The sequence below is a fragment of the Haliotis asinina genome, chromosome 1, assembly GCF_037392515.1.
Source record: "Haliotis asinina isolate JCU_RB_2024 chromosome 1, JCU_Hal_asi_v2, whole genome shotgun sequence".
Classification (NCBI taxonomy): Eukaryota; Metazoa; Mollusca; class Gastropoda; order Lepetellida; family Haliotidae; genus Haliotis; species Haliotis asinina.
In genome coordinates, this window is record NC_090280.1 from 1,381,222 (window position 1) to 1,394,829 (window position 13,608).

A 13,608-nucleotide genomic window follows, 5' to 3' on the forward strand; every position below is an offset into this window, starting at 1 on the left:
TTGGACATCTCTGGACATATTCGACATATTGGACATCTCTGGACATATTGGACATATTGGACATCTCTGGACATATTGGACATATTGGCTATCTCTGGACATACTGGACATATTGGCTATATTGGACATCTCTACACATACTGGACATATTGGCTATACTGGACATCTCTGGCCATATTGGACATATTGGAGATATTGGACATCTCTGGACATATTGGACATATTGGTTATGTCGGACATCTCTGGACATGCTGGACGTATTCTCTATACTGGACATCTCTGAACATACTGGACGTATTGGACATATTGGACATCTCTGGACATACTGGACATCTCTGGACATACTGGACATATTGGACATACTGGACATATTGAACATCTCTGGACATACTGGACGTATTGGCTATGTCGGACATCTCTGGACATATTGTCTATATCTGGACATCTCTGGACATACTGGACATATTGGACATGTCTGGACATCTCTGGACATACTGGACATATTAGACATCTCTGGACATACTGGACATATTGGCTATATTGGACATCTCTGGATATACTGGACATATTGGTTATACTGGACATCTCTGGACATATTGGACATATTGGACATCTCTGGACATATTCGACATATTGGCTATCTCTGGACATACTGGACATATTGGCTATACTGGACATCTCTACACATACTGGACATATTGGCTATACTGGACATCTCTGGCCATATTGGACATATTGGACATATTGGACATCTCTGGACATATTGGACATATTGGTTATGTCGGACATCTCTGGACATGCTGGACGTATTCTCTATACTGGACATCTCTGAACATACTGGACGTATTGGACATATTGGACATCTCTGGACATATTGGACATCTCTGGACATACTGGACATGTTGGACATACTGGACATATTGAACATCTCTGGACATATTGTCTATATCTAGACATCTCTGGACATACTGGACATATTGGACATGTCTGGACATCTCTGGACATACTGGACATATTGGACATATCTGGACATCTCTGGACATATTGGACATATTGGCTATGTCGGAAATCACTGGACATGCTGGACGTATTCTCTGTACTGGACATCTCTGAACATACTGGACGTATTGGACATATTGGACATATTGAACATCTCTGGACATACTGGACGTATTGGACATATTGGACATCTCTGGACATACTGGACATCTCTGGACATACTGGACGTATTGGACATATTGGACATCTCTGAACATACTGGACATCTCTGGACATACTGGACGTATTGGACATATTGGACATCTCTGAACATACTGGACATCTCTGGACATACTGGACGTATTGGACATATTGGACATATTGAACATCTCTGGACATACTGGACGTATTGGCTATGTCGGACATCTCTGGACATATTGTCTATATCTGGACATCTCTGGACATACTGGACATATTGGACATATCTGGACATCTCTGGACATACTGGACATATTGGCTATACTGGACATCTCTGGCCATATTGGACATATTGGACATATTGGACATCTCTGGACATATTCGACATATTGGCTATCTCTGGACATACTGGACATATTGGTTATACTGGACATCTCTGGCCATATTGGACCTATTGGACATATTGGACATCTCTGGACATATTGGACATATTGGTTATGTCGGGCATCTCTGGACATGCTGGACGTATTCTCTATACTGGACATCTCTGAACATACTGGACGTATTGGACATATTGGACATCTCTGGACATATTGGACATCTCTGGACATACTGGACATATTGGATATACTGGACATATTGAACATCTCTGGACATACTGGACGTATTGGCTATGTCGGACATCTCTGGACATATTGTCTATATCTAGACATCTCTGGACATACTGGACATATTGGACATATCTGGACATCTCTGGACATACTGGACATATTGGACATATCTGGACATCTCTGGACATATTGGACATATTGGCTATGTAGGAAATCACTGGACATGCTGGACGTATTCTCTGTAGTGGACATCTCTGAACATACTGGACATCACTGGACATATTGGACATCTCTGGACATATTGGACATCTCTGGACATACTGGACATATTGAACATGTTGGACATATTGAACATCTCTGGACATACTGGACGTATTGGCTATGTCGGACATCTCTGGACATATTGTCTATATCTGGACATCTCTGGACATACTGGACATATTGGACATATCTGGACATCTCTGGACATATTGGACATATTGGCTATGTCGGAAATCACTGGACATGCTGGACGTATTCTCTGTACTGGACATCTCTGAACATACTGGACATCTCTGGACATACTGGACATATTGGACATATTGGACATATTGAACATCTCTGGACATACTGGACGTATTGGCTATGTCGGACATCTCTGGACATATTGTCTATATCTGGACATCTCTGGACATACTGGACATATTGGACATATCTGGACATCTCTGGACATACTGGACATATTGGACATATTGGACATATTGGAGATAGTGGACATCTCTGGACATATTGGACATATTGGACATATTGGACATATTGGAGTGAGTGAGTGAGTTAGTATTTAACGTCACATCGGCAGTATTGCAGCCATATCGTGACGAGAACGATTAATTATAAAAATACAAATGAATTACTAGCACGGACATTGTAAAACCCTGTCAACGAAGGACAGTAAAACTGACTAGAATATCACAGAACAGAATATAAAACTAGCAAATAGACCTAAAACAATGTATCTATAGAGGACAGTACAATATAAAAATGAGCTATAGGATGCCAACAGCTGAAGGTAGATCACCATACTAAGGACCATGGGGACTTACAGTACATTTGCTTCCTGCATGGACCCTAGCTGGATTTACATCATCCCTTCAGCTGTTAGCAATTTAGACAAATCTAGCCATAAAGTAAAATCACACTTATTCTACGATTAAAAAGATGGAAAACTGAAATTTACGTCAAATGTTTTTGGACTTACGTACCCTCTCAGGAGGACAATTATTTTACGGTACTTCAACCCCCTTTGAGGGTACAGCCACTAACGATTTGAGTTACTAATTTAATCTTCCAGTTTTAAAATATTTATCTATTTACAGTTCGGTTAACAAATTTAATTCCTTTAAAAATGCAATAATTAAATGAGGACTAACACTGTTAAAAAGATCCTTCATAGTATGTGAATTAAAATACTGATCCCTTGTGATGGAATACTCAACACAGTCAAGCAAGATATGCTTGACTGTGAGTCTTTCATCACAAGGGATGCAGAACGGAGGATCCTCACCTTTCAAAAGGTATTCATGTGTATATCTTGAGTGGCCAATACGACATCGTCGCATGATGACCTCTTCAAATCTGGACTGACAACCCAAGTAGGTGTAACCAATATAGGGTTTTATTTCATGTAATTTATTTATGCCCACTTGGGTGTCCCACTTCTTCTGCATCAGATCACAGATGTAAGTTCTAATGCTGGCTTTATAATCAGAGTATGGAATAAGAAGTGGTGCCAAAGATTTGTTGAGTGCAGATTTGTTGAGTGCAGCAAGATCGGCCATTGCGTTACCAGAAATACCTACGTGGCTGGGTAACCAACAAAAGACGATGTTGTATTGGCCAGTGGTAAGATTGTTATGCAATTCAATAATTTCTATTAAAAGTGGATGTTTACAAGAGATATTTTTAATAGCTTGAGGGCAAGAAAGAGAGTCGGAATAGATTATATATTGTTTACGTTTAGGGTGTCTTTTAATATATTTAAGAGCTGTTAGTATGGCGTTAGCTTCAGCTGTAAAAATAGAACTGTTATCTGGTAATCGAGAAGATATTGTTCTGGATCCAATGACAGTGGCAGAAGCCACAGCGCCACCGTCCTTTGGACCCATCTGTAAATAAGGATTTATAATTGCTATATTTATGTTTCAGTTCATTATATTCTTGTTTATACTGTAATTCATTAGTTTCTGATTTTTTAAATGTCGTTAATGTTAGGTCAACTTGGGGCCTAACCAACTGCCAAGGAGGAGAAGAAAGAAGACGGGAAGGAGCTATGTTTTCCAGCTCAATGCTGGCAGCAGAAATAAGTGGTTTTATTCTTAAACCAAGAGGCGGAACAAGAGAAGATTTCTTTTTGTATAAATCCTCATACAGGGGATTGAAAACACAGTTATATGCAGGGTTGGACTCATTTGAATATAGTTTTGTTACATACTGTAAAGCTAATTGTATACGTCGCTGCTCAAGAGATGGTTCGTCAGCCTCGACATACAGGCTGTCAACAGGTGAAGTTCGAAAGGAGCCAAGACAAAGTCTTAGACCTTGATGATGGACTGAATCTAATAGTTTTAAGTTGCTTTTGCAGGCTCCACCATAGACAATGGAGCCATAATCGAGTTTCGAACGCAAGAGACATCGATATAGATGGAGAAGGGTAGCTTGATCCCCTCCCCATTTTGAATTTGAAACCACTTTCAACAAGTCAAGTGCTTTCAGGCATTTAGTTTTAAGTGATTTAATATGCGGTGAAAACGTTAAGTGTGAGTCAAAAATGAGACCCAAGAACTTAGCTTCCTTCACAACTGTAATTGGTGTGCCATCTAGAGATAGTTCAGGGTCTTTATGTGGTTTATATTTACGACAAAAATGTATACAGTTAGTTTTTGATTTAGAGTGAGTGAGTGAGTGAGTTAATATTTAACGTCACATCGGCAATATTTCAGCCATATCGTGACGGGAACAAACCACTGAAAAGGAATATATGTGTGTTATAAAACCTGTCGACAAAGGACAGTAAAACAACTACAGTATCACAATTTGAATTAAAACTAGCTTGGAAAGTTAAAACTAATATCAATATTCAGACAATACAATATAAAAACAGGCTATAGATCGCCAGCAACAGAAGGTAGATCACGATACTAGGGACCATGGGGACTTACAGTACCTTTGCTACCTGCATGGACCCTAGTTGGATTTACACCATCCCTTCAGTCACTGGCGAGTGTACAATATGCTAGCCAAAATTAAAACAACAGGAATACTACGATTAAAAGCCTGGTAGATTTAAATTTACATCGAATGTTTTTGGACTTACGTACCCTCTCAGGAGGACAATAATTTTACAATACTTCAACCCCCTTTGAGGGTACAGCCACTAACAATTCTAGTTACGAATCCAAACTACCAATTACTAGAATACATCTTTTTACAGAAACATATTGCTCACAATTCAATCAAAAAATCAATTTCTTTTAAAAAACCAATAATTAAATGAAAACTAACGCTGGTAAAAAGATCCTTCATCGTTTTAACTGTAAAATACATATCCCTTGTGATGGAGAATTCGACACAGTCAAGTAGAATATGCTTGACCGTGACTCTCTCATCACAAGGGATACAAAATGGAGGATCCTCACCTTTTAACAGGTATGCATGGGTATATCTAGTGTGGCCAATACGACATCGTCGTAGTATGACCTCTTCAAATCTGGACTGACAACCCAAGTGGGTATAACCAATGTAAGGTTTTATCTCATGTAATTTATTTATACCAACTTGGGTGTCCCACTTCTTCTGCATCAGATCACGGATATAAGATCTAATGGTAGCTTTATAATCAGTGTAGGGAATAAGAAGTGGTGTCACAGATTTGTTGAGTGCTGCCTTGGCAGCAAGATCGGCCATTGCGTTACCAGAAATGCCTACATGGCTGGGTATCCAACAGAAGACGATGTCGTATTGGCCAGTAGCAAGATTATTATACAGTTCAATAATTTCAATTAAAAGTGGATGTTTACAAGAAAGATTTTTAATAGCCTGAAGGCAAGAGAGAGAGTCTGAATATATTATATACTGTTTATGTTTAGGGTGTCTTTGAATATATTGAAGAGCTGTTAATATGGCGTTAGCTTCTGCTGTAAAAATAGAACTGTTATCTGGTAATATAGAAGATATTGTTCTGGATCCAATGACAGTGGCACAAGCCACTGCGCCACCGTCCTTGGATCCATCTGTAAATAAGGGTTTGTAATTGCTATATTGATGTTTTAATTGATGATATTCTTGTTTATATTGTAAGTCATTTGTTTCTGATTTTTTAAATGATGTTAAGGTTAGGTCAACTTGTGGCCTAACCAATTGCCAAGGAGGAGAAGAAAGAAGACGGGAAGGCGATATACTTTCCAGCTCAATGCTAGCAGAAGAAATAAATGGTTTAATTCTGTGCCCAAGAGGGGGGACAAGAGACGACTTTTTGTTATACAAATCCTCATAAAGCGGATTGTACACACAGTTATAGGCAGGGTTAGATTCGTTAGAATATAATTTAGTAATGTATTGTAAAGACAGTTTTAGACGACGTTGAGTAAGAGATGGTTCATCGGCCTCAACGTAAAGACTATCAATAGGTGACGTTCTGAAAGACCCAAGACAAAGTCTTAGACCTTGATGGTGGACAGAAACAAGAAGTTTAAGGTTGCTTTTGCAGGCTCCACCATATACGATGGAGCCATAATCGAGTTTCGAACGGACCAGTGATCGATAAAGTTGCAGGAGGGTAGCCTGATCCCCTCCCCACTTTGAGTTGGAAACACCGTTCAACAAGTCAAGAGCCTTCAGGCATTTAGTTTTAAGAGATTTAATATGAGACAGAAATGTTAAGTGGGAGTCAAAGATTAGGCCCAAGAACTTGGCCTCCTTTACAACTTTGATGGGAGTGCCATCTAGAGATAGTTCAGGGTCCTTATGTGGCTTATATTTTCTGCAAAAATGTATACAATTAGTTTTGGATTTAGAAAATTTAAAGCCGTTTTCAAGACACCATTTATTTATTTTGTTTAAACAAAGCTGCAGTTGCCGTTCAATAGTATGCATATTTTTACCACGACAAGAAATATTAAAATCATCCACAAATAACGATCCATCAATTGAATCGTTTAAAACTTTTGATAAACTATTTATCTTGATGCTAAAAAGTGTGACAGACAGAATACTGCCTTGTGGAACACCCTGATCCTGATTGTAATGATCAGACAGGGTAGAACCCACTCGAACTTGAAACTGTCTGTCATTTAAAAAGTTGGCTATAAATTGAGGTAAACGGCCGAAGTCATGTAAGTTTCGTAAAATACCAGATTTCCAGGTTGTGTCATATGCTTTTTCGAGATCAAAAAAGATAGACACAGCATGTTGTTTATTAATTAGTGCGTTTTTAACAAATGATTCTAAACGCACTAAGTGATCGACAGTACTTCTGTTTTTACGGAAACCACACTGTATATCAGTTATAAGGTTATTTGTTTCCAAGTACCAAACAAGTCGATTATTTATCATGCGTTCCATGGTCTTGCAAACACAGCTAGTTAGTGAAATAGGTCGATAATTGGATGGATCCGTATGATCACGTCCAGGTTTAGGTATTGGCACTACTATGGCGTTACGCCATGAAGAAGGAAAGTTACCCGATGTCCAAATATCATCAAAAATATTGAGAAGAGTTTCTAGGCAGGATTCTGGTAAGTGCTTCAGGAGTTGATAATGTGTGTTATCAGCTCCAGTAGCAGTGTCATGAGCTTGATCAAGAGCAGTATGGAGTTCATGAATAGAAAAAGTTTCATTATAATCTTCCCCATTATCAGAATTGAAATTAATACTTTTCTTTTCTTGTTGTTTTTGATATTACTGGAATTTTGGTACATAATTGGAAGAGGAAGAGTGTTTAGCAAGGGTTTCACCTAGTTTATTAGCAATATCTGATTTATCAGTAAGCAATTGATCTCCATGTTTAAGATGATGGACAGTAGATTTAGTACCTTTACCTTTAATTTTCTGGACCATGTTCCATACCTTGGACATTGGTGTCCGAGAATTTATTTTGGACACATAATTTTGCCAAGATTGGCGTTTATTCTGTTTAAAGGTACGCCGTGCTTTAGCATTTAAAATTTTAAATCTATTTAAATTATGCACCATAGGGTGGCGACGGAAATAATGTTCTGCTTTTTTTCTTGCCTTTCTAGCTTGTTTGCATTCATCGTTGAACCATGGTTTTCGAATATGTGGAACTGCAGAAGACTTTGGGATACACTGATCAGAAATGTCAATGAGTACATCTGAAAAACATTTAATAGCATCAGGAGCAGTAATAAAACGTTCGGGATTAAGTTTGCCAGTACAGAGAGATTCATATAGCGCCCAGTTGGCCGTTTTAAAATTCCATCGTGATGATGGAGGTACATCAGAGGGGCTCACAGGTTTTAGTATTGTAGGGAAATGGTCGCTCCCACACAAGTCATCGTGAACCGACCATTCAAATTCATTTAAGAGATTAGAGTCAGTAACTGATAAATCAAGAGCTGAATATGTCCCTGTGCCAGGATGTAAATATGTATGTGATCCGTCATTGTAAATACAGAGATCATTATTTGAAAGAAAATCCTCAAGTAATTTACCTTTGGTGTTCGTAGTAGGACCACCCCAGAGTGGGTTATGGCCATTGAAATCGCCCATGATTATACAGGGTTTAGGAAGTTCATTGTAAAGAGCTTGTAGATCAGTTAACTAGACAGTGGATGAAGGTGGAATATACAATGAACAAAGCGTAAATGCAACTTGTAATGTAAGTCGCACAGCTACAGCTTGGAGATTTGTTTTAAGCGCTATTGAACTATGTATAACATTTTGCCGTACCAAGATTGATGATCTTCCACTTGCCCTATCACCTGGAGGTGAAAAATAATGGTGTGCATTGAAATGACGGAGGTCGAGAGTATCAGTGTGTTTTAAATATGTTTCCTGTAGACACATTGCTGACGGTGTAAAATCCTGGATTAAAAGCTGCAATTCATTAAAATTAGTCCTTAGTCCTCTGCAATTCCACTGAATAATACTATTCTGATAACCTATCTTTTGGGGGGATTTATTGGGGATCTACCCCGCAGCTTTTTGGTCGGCGACAGGCTGTGTGCCCTAGAGCGGACGTTTTCAGACACGTCCATGTCTTCGAGTGATCCATATTTGTTGTAAATTTGGATTTTATTCTCTGAACCTTTTGGGGCTCTGCCACTTAGCTTTTTCAAAGAATCAGGCTTCTTAGTTTTTGCTTTACTGGGTTGAGACCTTGTTGATGCCTGAGAAGATATGTTATGATCAGGGGATGTTGCTGATTGAATCTGAGATGTACCAGGAAGTGATTCTGCAGTTTGAGTAGATATGGCAGGTGACAAAGGTTGAGGGGAATCCGTGTTCACCCAAGTCAAGTTTGTCTGACAGCTTGCAGATAATTTCATAATTGTGGATGTTGCGTCTGGGTTTGGTCTGACAACGGAAGCATAGCTTTCCGTTTGTACCGAGCTCTGGACCAATTTCTTTGCATCTGCAAAACTGATGTTTTGTGTAAACTTTATTCTGTTAATGGCCATTTGTTGTTTCCACACAGGACATTCTTTAGAGAAAGATGGGTGATCCCCTGCGCAGTTTGTGCACTTTTTAACATGGCTGTCACAATCTTCTGTTGTGTGTGTTTTTTCACTACAATGAGCACACACAACAGACAATGTGCACGTATTTACACCATGGCCGAATTTGTGGCACTTGAAGCACCTCAGCGGATTCGGAATGTATGTATCAACATTGAGATTACAGTACCCTGCCTTAACTTTGGTGACTTTGGAGCAGTAGGCGATGAGAAGGAAAACAGATATGTGTTTGTTTTTATGGTTGTGTTGTTTTTACGGGTTGAGAAACGTTTGACATATAGTACACCCTGATCTCTCATCTCGGAAACGATATCTAGGTCAGACATGTCTGCAAGCAATCGATCACGATCTCGCACTATTCCCTTACTGGTGTTGAGTGTTTTGTGGGCCGTGACAGTAACCGGAGTACCAACAAAAGTGTCAATATTCAAACGGTTGGTTGATTGTTGCTTTCTGGCACACTCAATCAACAGCGCACCAGAACGTAATCGTCGAATGTTCTTTACTTCGCCAGCAATGCCTTGGATACCTTTAGACACAGCAAACGGGTTCAGCTTCAAAGGTGTGTTATCTTTGGTCTCAATGACAAGGAAACGTGGCCAATAATCAATTTGTTTGGACGGTCTGAGGTCGTCAACGGGATCATTTTCGAGAGGACGTTTGCTCTTCTTAGTGGGGGTTTCGTAAGCCATGGTTAGTTATGTAGATTTCATCATCCGAGCTCCCCACCCACCACGGAGTATCACAAGGACGATGCTAAAGCAAGCGGGCCTCCAGCTTGCAGCACCAAGGATACCCGGATGATATACTCCAGTAGAAGAATTAGAAATAATTAGTCTACCAGATTGGCCCATGAGCCATCGCCTTCTGGCATAAGACTCTAGGCAAAGTTCAAAGCAACATAATTCAACATCAAACATGTTTTAGACATTAGAGCCAAGACCAAAATCAATCAAAATCAGTGCCAAATCATACTTGCGCAATGATAAATAAATTTATAATCTATGCACAGGGCTTGGCATGACCAGCCGATTGGTTGAACCGGGCCCATTCAACCTCCCGTCTAGGTGAAGTAAGGGTCGAAGGGGTGTGTTGAGCAAAGGGAACGCGGTCACAGGCCCCCAGTGCCCTCAACCCCCAGACTCCCGTCCTCCACCGACACAGGGCCGCAACCCACGGCAAACGGGTTGGTGGACCAAATATGCCCCCGGATCCACACGGGGGGTTGGCGAGCACTTAGCGTTACCCAGCACCCACCACGAGGAGGTGGCTCGCCACGGGTGCCTTTTTGATTTAGAAAATTTAAAGCCGTTTTCAAGACACCATTTATGAATCTTGTTTAAACACAACTGTAGTTGTCGTTCAATGGTATTCATATTTTTACCACGACAAGAAATATTAAAACCATCCACAAATAACGATCCATCAATTGAATCGTTTAAAACTTTTGATAAACTGTTTATCTTTATACTAAAAAGTGTGACTGACAAAATACTGCCTTGTGGAACACCCTGATCCTGATTGTAATGATCAGACAGGGTAGAACCCACGCGGACTTGAAATTGTCTGTTATTTAAAAATTTGCCTATGAATTCAGGCAAACGACCTCGCAAACCGAAATCATGTAAATCTGTCAGAATACCATATTTCCAGGTTGTGCCATATGCCTTCTCAAGATCAAAAAAGATAGACACAGCATGTTGTTTATTAATCAGCGCGTTTTTCACAAATGATTCTAAACGCACTAAATGATCGACAGTACTTCTGTTTTTACGGAAGCCACACTGTATATCTGTGATAAGGTTATTTGGTTCCAAGTACCAAACAAGTCGATTATTTATCATGCGTTCCATGGTCTTGCAAACACAGCTAGTTAAAGAAATCGGACGATAATTGGATGGATCGGTATGATCACGTCCAGGTTTAGGTATTGGTACTACTATGGCGTCACGCCATGAAGGAGGAAAGTTGCCCGATGTCCAAATATCATCAAAAATATTTAGGAGACTTTCCAGACAGGATTCTGGTAAATGTTTCATGAGTTGATAATGTATGTTGTCAGCTCCTGTAGCAGTGTCATGAGCTTGATCAAGAGCAGTATGGAGTTCATGAATAGTGAGTGAGTGAGTTAAAATTTAACGTCACATCGGCAATATCTCAGCCATATCGTGACGAGAACAACTAATATCAAAATTAATTATATGTCTACTATAAAACCTGTCAACGAAGGACAGTAAAGCAACAAGAATATCACAAATGGAATTAAAACTAGCATGGAAAGTTAAAAACAACATCACCATTAGGACAATACACTATACAATCAGGCTATAGATCGCCAACAACTGAAGGTAGATCACCAAACTAGGGACCATGGGGACTTACAGTACCTTTGCTACCTGCATGGACCCTAGTTGGATTTACATCATCCCTTCAGCTGCTGGCGAGTGTACAATATGCTAGTCAAAATTAAAACAACAAGAATGCTACGATTAAAAAACCTGGTAGATTTAAATTTACATCGAATGTTTTTGGACTTACGTACCCTCTCAGGAGGACAATAATTTTACAATACTTCAACCCCCTTTGAGGGTACAGCCACTAACAATTCTAGTTCCTAACCTAAATTACCAATCATTAAAATACATTTATATACAGAACATATTACTCAAAATTCAACGAAGAAATCAACGTCCTTTAAAAAACCAATAATTAAATGAGCGCTGACTGTGTTAAAAAGATCCTTTACAGTTTTTACAGAAAAATACTTATCCCTTATGATGGAGAATTCAACACAGTCAAGCAGGATATGCTTGACCGTGACTCTCTCATCACAAGGGATACAAAACGGAGAATCCTCACCTTTTAAAAGGTATGCATGAGTGTATCTTGTATGGCCAATACGACATCGTCGCAAAATGACTTCTTCAAATCTGGACTGACAACCCAAGTATGTTTACCCAATGTAGGGTTTTATTTCATGTAGTTTATTTATACCTACTTGGGTGTCCCACTTCTTCTGCATCAGATCACGAGTTTAAGCTCTAATACTAGCTTTGTAGTCAGAATAAGGAATACGAAGTGGTGTCACAGATTTGTTGAGTGCTGCCTTAGCAGCAAGATCGGCCATTGCGTTACCGGAAATGCCAACGTGGCTGGGTAACCAACAAAAGACGATGTCGTATTGACCAGTAGCAAGATCATTATATAATTCAATAATTTCAATTAAAAGTGGATGTTTACAAGAAAGATTTTTAATAGCCTGAAGGCAAGAAAGAGAGTCGGAATAGATTATATATTGTTTATGTTTATGGCGTCTTTGAATATATTTAAGAGCTGTTAATATGGCGTTAGCCTCGGCGGTAAAAATAGAACTGTTGTCTGGCAATCTAGAAGATATTGTTCTGGATCCAATGACAGTGGCACAAGCCACTGCGCCACCGTCCTTGGACCCATCTGTAAATAAGGATTTATAACTGCTATATTTATGTTTCAATTCATTATATTCTTGTTTATACTGTAATTCATTAGTTTCTGATTTTTTAAATGTGGTCAGTGTTAGGTCCACTTGGGGTCTAACCAACTGCCAAGGAGAAGAAGAAAGAAGACGGGAAGGAGCTATATTTTCCAGCTCAATGCCGGCAGCAGCAAGAAATGGTTTAATTCTTAAACCAAGAGGCGGTACAAGCGAAGATTTCATATTGTATAAGTCCTCACACAGAGGACTGAAAACACAGTTATATGCAGGGTTTGACTCACTGGAATATAATTTTGTTACATACTGTAAAGCTAATTTGATACGTCGCTGCTCAAGAGATGGCTCATCGGCCTCAACGTACAGGCTGTCAACAGGTGAAGTTCGAAAGGAGCCGAGACAAAGTCTTAGACCTTGATGGTGAACAGAATCTAAAAGTTTCAGGTTGCTTTTACAGGCTCCACCATATACAATGGAGCCATAATCAAGTTTTGACCGGATCAGTGATCGATAAAGTTGCAGGAGGGTAGCTTGGTCCCCTCCCCATTTAGAATTTGAAACGACTTTCAACAAGTCAAGAGCCTTCAGGCATTTAGTTTTGAGGGATTTGATATGT